Raw genomic sequence first — 12,664 nt, 5'->3', positions numbered from 1 at the left:
AACTAAAAAAGAACGCCACGTTAGAAAAAGGTTATATTCGCCTTAGTTTTGTATCCGTTCAGTTCTCGTGAAATATGCGCTTATGGCAAAGTATGTATTCTGCCATACTCTCTGATGTAATCTGCCAATCGCAAAGTAGGTTTAGTGATATACATTGCACTCATGGAAGTGTCTTTCGAACGCGCACACATATTTGTACAGTAGCGTTGAATGTGAGAAGGGACATGAACTTTGTATCCTGCTTTGCATTATTGCTGATGTAAGATGAAAAAGCCCACGCGCTAACATTTTATATATTATGTTCTCCTCAGGAACCATATGAGCTGCGGGATATTCAAGAGAAGGGCACATAGACAAGCGCCATCTTTTTTTATTATACGTGTGTGTGTTTTAGGTGCTAAGAATTCACGTGGCAAGATTCATCGAATAGTCCACTATGAGAGATTCCCGTGGCCACCATGATGCAGGCGTCCTTTTCACTTGGCAGAACATGGAGCAATACAATGCCAAGAATAGGTGTATGAGGTTTTATCTACGCGGCTTTTGGTTTAGCATCACCGTGCTGATATTTTTTAACAGCATGCCCTTACGTCACGAGACTTCAGTGTTCACCGCGTTCCGCTACCTGCGGCCATTAAACCCGAAACTCAATCATGCAGGCTCCCTCTCATTCAGTGGCCAAGAGTGAATCACCGGTGGTAACGTTCTTAATTCTATCTGTAGGCTGATGCGCGATATAATTGCAGATGGGAGGCTCCCACGTCTTGTTTCTTTACTTTTGCAGAGAACTGTTCCATGCACGCACGTTTCATAAGGCAGCACAGTTACAATGAGCTTAGCGAGAGACACGTCCGTGCTTTCAATGCACCCCAGCCTCATATATAGGCTTCTTTCGAGTTTTTGTAATTGGAATGAGTGCCTTTGGTACTTTGTCTTGCCGCATATATGTATATGTATATATATATATGTATATATATATATATATATATATATATATATATATATATATATGCGTGTGTGCGTGTGTGTGTGCAGAACACACACAATTGTTTGGATCACACTTTTCTATGCTCCTGCGAAGTTGCTTTCGCGGACGGGCGCGCGGAATACAAAGTAGAATACTAACGCAAAGTGGGGATAAAAGCAGGCGCAAATAGAAGGCGATTGAATGTCAGCGGGAAACCTCATCCATCTATTCAAGTACATATGATTCATGCGAACGGTCCGGATTAAGCCACTAGCACGCAGTAATGGTGCTGCCTTTAGCAATGGCACGGTCAGGGAGCAACGTTCGATTTCTGGTGACACTGAACCCTATGTGTTTAGGCTTTGCTTTGCGTAAGACGGCACGCAAAGAGGGGGGAATGACAGAGTGGCGACACTGGGGGGCACCAAGCCCTTGTAGTACGGCGTTAATTACACGACCATTACTTGGTTGCGTTCAACCTTCTAGTTGCATGCATGGTGAAGTAACCGCCTGCAAAGGTGTGTGTGGGAGGGGGTGATTATTTTCGACTGTGTCCCAACGCATCACCGCATTCGAAAAGCGTTCGCATACGTTGAAAAGAAGACGTGAGCATGTCTCAACTTCAGAATGAAGAGGTCGAGAAATCCTGTACATTGAGTAAAAATAGTACTCGTGAAGACGCCGTATTTTCTTGGAACGTGTCCTATACTCCTTCCATTCTCCTTCTTGTTTAACCTGGAGGTTTTTGCAACAAATTGCAACAACAACAGTTTGTGCAAAGTTGTAATTTCTCATTTCTCTCTATATTTCTATAGTAGTTTGCTTAGAATTGTGTTCTTTTTCTCATCACGTATTGCGGTTTTCTTCGTGCGCAGTATTTCGAGAAACAGAAAGGGGTATTTGACTTACTGAAGCGGTGCCATGTTTGCCTCCATATTGGAGGTATTTTTTGTATTTTGTGGCCAACGTTTCTCTTTTTCAGCTTTCTGTCGCTTCTAAGCGGCTTGCCCTTTTCACTATATTCACTTTGTATATTTAAAGCCCATTGCCAGACCGCAAGATTGACCAGCATTTTATTTTGTGATGTTTCTCGAGTAAGGCTTTCATGACCTTTTGATCACTCTGAAACGCTAAAGAAATTTCCTGCTTATGGATGCCTGACAGTCATTGCAGTCGTAGCAGGTCCTGTAGAATGTTTACAGAGGCAAGCTAGAGACTCGCAATGACGATTTCTAACTATCTATAGCAGTTTCTATTTAGCCACGTTAGAGAGTCGTAGTAATTTTGCCAAGATAATAAAAACATAGCGAATCATTGTGAAACGTTTGACTTCCTACTGTTGTCAAGATCGGGTTCACTGAACATTAAAAATTTCCATGGTGACTATTTTATAACTCTAATACCGACACGCCGACCGATCCACATGGAGATCGAAATTCGCATATGGTATCTTGTGTGACGCATGAAACGGAAAGAGGTTGTCTTGCTGTACCTTTCTCAAGTTATCTTCATGAGTCTCATGAGTTATGAGTTGCTTCTTAAACACTAATGATTATACTGCCGCGAGGGCAGCCTTCCGGCGCAGCCTTTCGTTGGTCGATAATGTCATGTATCTTCTGTTGTTAATCTAAAAGCAAAAATAAGTCAAGCATTTCTCTCCGTAGAGCCTTCTCTGGACATAGAGAACGCCTGGATCTGACTCACGATTACTGATCTTAATAAGAAGACTTGTCGCTGCCCTCCGCGTTAACATTATTTTCCTTTCCGTTTCTTTACATCAAGGGCAGGAAAATGAAAAATAAAATGACTTGCGGCATTCTGTGCTTTCTACAACTTGGAAAAGAACCTCTATGAATGCCTCTATGAAGGCGTTCTCTTCTTCAATGGCAACACCCACATGCACTTAACCTAAAATAATATCTTCACCAAAGCCATATATTTTCTAGTGCTTCAATCCAAGCTTACCCACGCACTGGCTTGCAGGAGGATTCAGGGCCCTAGACTACTAAGTCTTCGTCACAAATATAATTTCTCGAGTTCCGCACAAAATCAACAAGGCGCTATTCTCGCGGATTGAAAGCCGCGTAAGCCACACCAATGTTGAACAACAAAAAAGCAATACATATATCTTTTCTGAAGAAAGCTTATTCCTAACGGAGAAGGCATGGCCCTCTGCCTTTTCTGGTCATTTCTGCATCACCGACCCCTTCTCGACTTTCTCCATCAATAAATATCTCACCGGGCCTTGGGAGGAGATGAAAACTGCCCCGGGGTGCTGATATACAAGGCCCACGGACTAACACCTCTGGTACTTGAGTCCCACTATCTTCGCCTAGGGACATTTCTTCAAGATGGGTTTCCGCTAACTTTTCATCGAGGTTTAACGGTGTGTCTTGGGAGCAATAAATCTGGTGCAATTGCGCTGAGCGTGACATATGCTTTGGTACCGTGCAGCGTGAACAGACGTTATTAGCTTAGCGGAGGATGGGACAAAAGGATTGTTTATTTTGATGCAGTCAAACGAGATATAACCCTTTATAACGGCACGTATTACCAGCCGAAAAAAAAATTTTCTCCCTGTGCAAAACATATTGAAAATTACCACAAGGAACGAAAAGAAAGATTCTGTGGAAACCTTTTTCGCAATAGGGGAGTGACCCATGGCAGGTAACTGGAAGTGGGCTTCACCCGAAGCGATTCGTGGCTTCGCTTGAGATTTGTACGGGAAGTTGTGGCCATTTTGTTTGCTTTACCTCTCGTGCGTGACACCAATGCAACCGGGGACCCTGCATAGGTCTGCCTGCTCTGACCTCGTTTACAAAAGGAAATATTAAGATTTCTGGAAAGAGATAAATGTTCATAAAACTTTGAAGGATGTTTAACCTACGCAATTAAGAGTGAGACGCGATAGCATTCCAAGATGCCCGAGTGCTTTTCACGCCTTCCGGCAATTGCAGCTTACGTAGCCGTAATGTTTACCGGGAAACGCTGGCGGCAAACGCTGTGCACGAAGGCGAGCTTTCTGGTCGAAACGCGGCACCTTTCGAGGGCCGATATTCTGTTATTGTTTCGCACTTTTATAATTTAGGTCTCAGGAGATTCAACATAAACGGCATGTGCTGACGGTGTTTCGTTTCATGTCACCTCTTTGTGAGCTGACAATCTCAAAATTCCGAGGAATTCTATTGTCAAGAATGTACGACAAGGTATGTGCAACTTTGAAGATAGAAGGACTTTAATAAATGCGGTGATCCTCGCATACTGCACGTCCCGCGCCGACACGGGTTTCTCTGTAACACGATGGCCTTTAACACTATGCAACGAATACATATATATATATGAAAATTTTCGCTCACGGTCACTCCAGCATTGGACGTCACAGCCGGACGCCAACGCCGACATCGGATTTTCTGCGAAACGGGAGCCCAACGCTATCGCGTATAAACGAAGTGCAAGGAAGGAAACTCAGGTAAGATTGTCCATTGAGTGAGGACTGTCATAGAAGTTGCAGGCAACAATTTCTTCTTACAGAGTGGTTTCACAACTTCTCCGCTAATTACTAACGCACGTAAAAGAAGCTATATTATTGGCGGTTATTACGTATGGTACAGGCCACGGCTGGTGTCCTCATGGACAGAGTGTTTAGAGCGCACAGTATGCCGGGTTGCAGCATTTGCGTGCGAAATTCGTGGTCGTGTATATGTGAAACGCATTTATTTATGTGGGAAGAAAAAAAAAACACCCATTAATTAAATAATTATTGGGTTTCACGTGCCAATACACGCTTTAATTATGAGGCACGCCATAGTGGGGGACTCTCAGATCAATTCTGACCACTACAGGATCTTTAACGTGCCCCATATGCACGAAACATGACAGGTTTTGCATTTCACCGCCATCAAAATGCGGTGGGGATCGAACCCACCACCTCGAGGAACACCATAGCCTCCAAGCTTTCTCGGCACGTGCAGGAGTGTTGATTAGATGGGTGGGGCGCACTTCTGTGGTGTCTAGACGCAGCATAGCTTTACTGCAGTTTTGCGTCTTTCCACCCAACGTCCGTTATTTGCTTGGCAAACTTGAACAATTTATTTTTCGTGTAGCGTAGCGTATCATGAAATTAAACTTAATCAGTTTGCCCGCAACTGCTGCCCCATGTCTAGCAGTAACGTTTTTTTTTTTTTGCCTTCTTACGTTGCCTTTTCGCCCTCCCGCCCTCCCTTCTGCCCCGTATGCGACCGAAGAGTAGCAAGGTTGTGCTCTACTTATTTCTTGACTGCATTGGTTCTATCCATTCTCTCCCTCCTCTCCCTGTCTCCTCTCTTTCTCTCTAGTGTTGCATTTGCCTTCCTTCTGGACTGTTGCGCATTAGCACAAAAGTGAGTGCAAGATTTTCTACAATGCGGTTTCGGAGTGTCGCGGATAATAACAGCGACCTAAGACAATTGTAGCGACGCCCAGAGTACTCCAAAGGGCATTGTGGTGACGTCGTACGCAGAACGGCCCAAATGAGTTACTCGCGTCGCTTTTCCTTTCTGCTCAACTCCTGTAATGTAGGTACACGCTGTGAACCGCCTGCCGTTGCGGCGTGCAAGAAAGCGACAGCTTCAGCAGCAGCAGCAGTAACCAAGTCGAAGGAAAATGCAAAACAACCTTCGTTTTTAAGGAAAGCAATGCACTGAGACAATACGTAAGTAAAAAGAGAAACATTGAAGGATGTTGTGTGACATTTGGGAGCAAAACAGAAAAAAAAGAAGTATGAATTCAAGACGAATACACACTGTCGGTACAATGATGCTAGGTCGCATGTAATAAATCATTTGCCCACAGCACATAATTTCCTCTTTGCAAGGCTTGGGGGAGGACACGGTCTCAAAATGGTCCCTAATGAAGGCGCAAGGTTCTTCATGGTTAAACTATTTTGTTCTGACGGAATGTTATGTCTAGCTAATGCTGGCAAGATATGGAACTACTTTCTCATTTTCTAGCAGCGTGAGTACCTGCATGGCGCCCAATTGGTTCGAACGTTGTCCTACAAATGAGTATACTACACTGTGCCTGACGCGGAAAAGCATCAAAAACGTTTTCACGCCGGCAATACCATAAGAAACACGGTACAGAAAAGATAGCCCGCGCGTTGGAACGAGCATTTATTCAAAAGGGAAGACTGAGGGAGCGCCAGTGCCGCCATGAATGTGGCATCTATAACTCTCTCTCTCTCTCTCTCTCACGCCTCAAGCCCCCCTCCCCCCATTTTTTTCCACCGCTGCTCTTTTCGAAACGACTTAGTTTTGAGGCCGACGCGGCTGCCGAGCACGTGACAGGAAGGCCATTTTAGTTTCACGCACTACAAAACGACGCGCCATAAAAACGAGCACAAAAGAATGTTCATTGTATGGCGCAAAACGCCGTCATCTCTATATGCACGGAATGGAGAATGAAGTGCTCGACATATTTCCACAACGACGTCAGCGTCGGCATGAATGTGTTAACAGTGGCTCGCTCGTGGCTGTTTAGGAAGTCCTAGAAAATGAGCACAAAAAAAAAGAAAATACATGAATGAGTTTTCCCTCCGTATGTAGAGGAGTCTAAGAAGGAACAGAAGTTGCGCAGATAAATAACGAGCTACACTTTCTGCCGTATGAATTCAGCACAAATTTATTTCTTCCCTTCGCCAGACATGTGTACGCAAGGCAATGCCTGCGTAACAAATAAAGCAACACTGGGCTTACCCTATTATTTTAGAAACTTATAATGACCTCTAAGGTCTTAGGCTATAACCACATCTGAAGGTTTATTTACATATATAGTCTCGAAACTCCACAGAATATGTGTTATGTACGTTCAAACTTATTTTGTGTAATATATAACCTGTTGTGCAATCATGTGTAGTTGCGTTGGTCAACTCATGCTCAAAACAACTCTGGGCATTTCTCACTATTTAGTGCTTCTTTACACCACTGTGCATACTTGCTGCAATGCTTGTAATATATTCTTGTTCTTGCGATATCTTTTATGCCTTCTTCTACTTGCTCGCCCAGCTTTCCATAGGTTCGTGCTCCGAGGCTATATTCAGCATTCTTATGTAGTATGTGGGGGAGTACAATGCGTATTCAAAATTATGTGAAAAGCTCTGGGAAGTAGACAAAAAGTACCGTCTGTACTGCAGAATGTACAAAGAGTAAATTGTAGAAGAAAACACAGGGCTCTGTAGGACATGTTGTATAGTTCTTCAGTGAAGCGTTGCAAGTGTAACTATAGGTTTCCCATTCGATGTTGCAGGCGTCAACAGGACTTAGCCATTGACTAGGGGGATCATTTTTTGAACTTGTGCTTTCGGCAGTAGGAGACAGGAGTGCTGCAGGAAAGGACCGGAGGATGGAAGCATGCATGCTTCCGTTATCTAGTATGCAGTATCGACAAAAGAAATCGATCGACCTCATCTGCACGCTCTTCCATCAACCTGTCACCTACGAGATTGTGCCATCGACTCTGGGAAGCGCCTCCTTTTCAGCAATCTATCACACTTCGCTGTGAGGACATGCACTCATTGTTTAACTCGAATTGATAGCTTATACGACGTGAATTGATCCCGTTACCCTTAAATTCTTAGTTTCCAGTTTGTTTCGTCTTTCTTTTTCAAGCGAGTGAATTCCGTACAAGACACAATTTATCAAGTGCGGTAGAGCAGTTCGTTTAGAATAAGAGGAGTCTAAATTTTCTATATTCGTTAGTTCAGACCTCATCTGGAGTCAACACAATATCTCAGAGTGAGATATAGTTGAGTGCAGGAGTATAAAAGTAGAAATATTTACTGCTCAGTAAAAAAAAACTATATAAAAACGCCACTGGAGAGAAATGTTGTTGTGAAATATTTTTATGTAGCCTACATTGCCACAAAAGCAAAAATATACATCTTGAATGTCAAGTTAAGCGGTTCATAATCTGAAAGCAACGCAGCGCTCATGAGACATTTGCATATATGTCTTAACCTAAGTTCACGAGCACTCATGCATTCATCTGCCATCAAAAGGCGGCCGCCCTACTTGGGAATAGAACACGTGAATTCGTTCTCAGCTTCACGAAGCCAGTGAGACACCGCGGATCATAACATTATGCACATCAAAACAGTTTGCAGCATTCAGGCAAATAAGATAGCTATGCGTGACCATTGCGGTGATCACTAATGGAGTTCGTCATACCTCCCCAGATGCAGCTGTTAAGAGCTACTTGCGTTGCTTGCGTAAAGTATTCTTTTATAATCGCAGCAGAAACAACATTTGAACTTTACTTGAAGAAAACTTGAGACATACCCTCATAAATGCAAAGTTCTGACAAGTATTCTCTTAATCCTTTCTTTTTATCTTTTGTCTCTTCCGAGCTCCTCCACAAAGATCGTAAAGCAAACTGTTTTGGTGAGAACTTATTCCCCTCTCGCTCGCCTATCTCACTCGCTCCCTTGAGGCTTCGTTTCCAGCGTGCTTCCGTATTGCAAGTCTCTGCGGGATCGAGTAAAACGACGACGACATTGGCAGAGATTCCTTTAACCCCTAAAGAAAAGGTATCCCACAAATAAAATAGATTTAACCTTATGCTTTTATTGCAAGTGAAGCTTTCCCCGCGGGACTTGAACTGAATGTAGCAGGCGATGTGGTGAAATATATTTATTTCTTTAGATTTCCGCTTTTTCTGTAAGCAGCCGTTTTATTTTGCTTGTTTTACCGGTTTCATAATAGCTAACTAAAAATACTTTTTGCGTTGACTTAGCATCTCTTTTCACGTCCTGCCCTATTTTTTGGTCAGAAAGTACTTTTTTCAGAAAGTTTCGTCTGAATTACTGCCACAGAATCTAGATAAAAAACTTTTCTACTACCACCTCAATGTCAAATGGTGAAAACCAATGTAACGATGCAGATATGTCAGTTAGCTTCCGCTTTCAGTAAACATTGGTATGGGTTTTCTTAAAATTACTTAGTCTTACATAGCGACACCTAAATATCATAACTGCACCAAGTGATTGTCTCTAAGAAAGTTATTTGTCAAAAAATCAAGCTTTCCTAAGTTTTCTATGCCCACATTCCTAATTTTAGGTAGGCCCAAAACGGGAAATACCGACCGCTGAGGTACTTTTAAAGTCCATCATCTTTACTACCCCTCAGGGTGTCCAGACTGCCGGGGAAATCGTCTATAAAATTACTCATTGTTAAAATAAGCCGTAGCAAAATATCCTTCTTAGAAATATTTGCGTCTTTATGATCAATTCTTTTGCTAAACCAAATCTTTCAAGATCTACTATCCTAATCTCATAGGAGTACCTACTGGAGGGGGGTGCCGTAGGAGAGCCTGCCCCCCCCCCATCATATATAGCCGGACAAAGTAGGGCATTTGGCTCCCTCCCCCTCTGCATCTACGAATGAGTTTTGGTTTTAGTAGTCCAAAGGTGGATGCACCATAACGTCATGATACATAGGCTAACTTGGTTCTACCGATCGCTGCAGCTCTCGTGCCAGCTCGTCCAGATGAAATGCGTGGAACATACTTGTTCATTTTTTTGGCGAGCAATGTTATGAAACCTAGCATTATATTTGCTCTTAACATTTGCTCTTTGCTATGCCATTGCAATGTTGTCGATGATGCCCAAGTCCAGTACCTTCAGAACACCTTAGTCTGCTGAACACCTTGAGTCACCTCAAGGTCGTCTGTTAAACGTCGTTCGTTTCCCAACCTTCTTAATAGCTAAGTGCGTGCTAGAGTATCGACAACTTTTAAAGTATGCGTCAATATTACTTTATTTAGTGCACTGTACACCTTTAATACACATTTTATTTACTGCATCCTATACCTTTATATTTCTTCCACCGAAAACAGAGTATACAAGAAATCTTGCATTGCATCACTACTCAGATGCGACTGGAAATCAAGCCCAAAAACTTTCGTCGTTTCACAGCAGAATAATATAGCTTCAAGAAACTGGTGCTCTATTTTCTAGTAACACATTTCATTACTCATTCTTGTCACATTTTTTCAATGGCTCCAACGCTACTTGGACACCGTGCACCAAGTGGCCGATCTCAGCCGGGTTGCCGTCCGACCCGTGTCTGAGCCGTGTCTAAACTCCAACAGAGCCAGTGAAGAAACGCACAAAGGAATGGATAGCGAATCACACTGTTAGAAAACACAGCCGCAACACCGGTGTTTTACCAAGCATATGCTTATTTTGGGGCCAACTGCAATGTCACTATTCAAATACTTGTGAAACGCAAACACGTTGTCCTTGAGCGACTACTAAACCAATCTGAATAAATTTGCTGCATCTAAGAGAAAAAGATAATCTAGAACAGCTGCTGGAAGTAAAGCATTGATTTAGGATTGTAATTTGTTTTCATGGGTTTCTAAAAACTCTGTAAACTAAAAAAATATACAACGACAGGAAAAAATAATGTTTCCCTCATTAGTAAGAACAAAGTTGAAAGTTACCGCCTGCGTTATTGCTGTTTCTCTCTGTTTTCTATCCCTGATCGTAAATATGGCCGTTGCACTAGTGCAGTGCAAATCTAATTCAATTGGAAGTTTTCTGATTTGATGTTTGCCATTGGTTACTATGTGTTGTGCTATTTATTACTGGGATCATGTGCATAGTATAGATACACACTTCCCTGTAGTTATGCAAATACATAGTGTGCATAACTGTGGTATTATGTGTTCAGATTGTGTGCGTAGTATACAGTGTGCATTTCCTTATGCACTTGTTCAGAGACAGTGATCTAATATGGCAGTAGCTGCCTAGCTCATTGCATTATTCCATCAACATTCCTCATACTCTCCTCTACTTTCCTACCGCTTACCTATGCACAACCAGGCTCCACCGTGAGGATTATAGGGCGTGAAAAGGACGTTTCGTCCTTGTCCTTTTCAAGCGCTATAATCCTCACGATGTCTTACCAACAAGCCCAAATCACTGCTTTACAGCAGGCTCCACCAAAGAGCGCGAACTCATAGAAATCCACGGATCGCTTTGTATCGTCTTCCTCTGTTACAGCCACATTATTACACTTCACAAAGAATCATGTAAGACCAAACACACACCGAACTAAGCGAATTAGTCCTGCAAGAATTAGGAACGTATAAGAATGTGGCCTTAAAACGGCTGCAGAAACTCGGTGTCACAAAAAAAAGTTTTCTGTTGACTGCGTAAACACGGGTGTCAGGCGCGGGAGAAATGTAAGGCATGTATACACTACATACTCTCTTACAGAGGGGTCAGGCGTCACCTGGATGCGAAGGAGGGTGTCAACGGAGAACCAGAATGGGCCCAACGCAAAAAAGGGGCTGAAACGATGGAAGCCAAGTATGTGTCAAGGACACATACGTGTCGTATGAGTGTCATTCCAGCTACAGACGGCACATTTAAAGCAGACATGACTGCATGAAGTGTAGAAACAATCGTCCAATGCTCTGAAACTGAATTCTTTGTGTGGAAAAGATAAAGCCGCTGGTTTGGGTTCAGCTACCACTGGCAGCAAGTTATTTCTCTAGTGCACTTTAACTTCTCCTGACGTTATAAATTATGTAATTCATAAAAAAATCATTAATTCCCCGTTTGCATCTTTTGGCTTACATAACTGTTCCCTAGTGAGATTTTGCTTAATAATTATTCGTCTCTTCGCTTCCCCTCCTTCGCATTCATGATTACGGGACAACTTGCAAAAAGAGAGCAAATGAAGGGTGGTACAGTGAGACATCCGATTAAGACACATGAATATGCATTGATAGCAGCAAAAATTCAGCACGAACATAATTATCGGTTGTTTTGTTAAAGAGACTGACAATTGGCCAGAATATGTTGTGAGACGTTGGTGGAAACGAAATGACCACGATTTAAAGTGAAAGAATACAGGACGCTGTTCGCTAATAAGTGGGAAATATGCAATTAGGAACTAGGCAAAGGATCTCTTAAAAAAACAATATACGTGGTGAAGTCTGGCGGTGCAATTGTGGTGTTTCGGATGTATTCTATGTGATTACTTTACGCAAGTCGACTGTTAATAACTACAGCAGAGTGATTGCTTAAAATTGCACATTATTGCATATTGATTGCACGATTTGCATACTATTAGACACTTGCGCTTTCTTCTATGCTTCTGAAATTGGAAACGCATGCGTGGCTACGGCAACACACTGAACAGCGTGTCACGTGTAAAGGTGTCGTTTAGCTTTCAATCCAATTGGTTTTGTTTCGACTGGATAAATACCAAAGCGGTTGGAGAGGAAACCACGAGAACACCCAGCTATTAACGCAGAGCTACGTTACCAATTCAGAAAGCATGAATCGCACGAGCATTGATTTGATAAAACAAGACTATTTCGAGGCCCCTATAGCTAAGTAATTAAAATGAGCCGAAAGTCGCGTAGGCTGTGGGCGCCTGTAGGTTAATACCGGCTTACAGTAACAGCTAATTGGGAAACCCGGCACACAACAATGAACAACTAACTGGCTCAACATTGCGCCCTTCCACAATGGCGAACTGCGTCTGGAAGTCGCCACTATAGGGACCTTATAGTCCACATCGAACATAAAGTGAGAGGCGCCATTTGCCACGTAAGGATATTTGAATACCTTGCGCACATACACGTGGAAAGCAGACTCCGACAATTCCGCTGTAAATGTAATGCACACAGATATTGAAGCTTCATTTA

The sequence above is a fragment of the Dermacentor andersoni genome, chromosome 7 (genome assembly GCF_023375885.2).
Source record: "Dermacentor andersoni chromosome 7, qqDerAnde1_hic_scaffold, whole genome shotgun sequence".
Lineage (NCBI taxonomy): Eukaryota > Metazoa > Arthropoda > Arachnida > Ixodida > Ixodidae > Dermacentor > Dermacentor andersoni.
Note: the sequence above shows the minus strand (reverse complement) of the source record.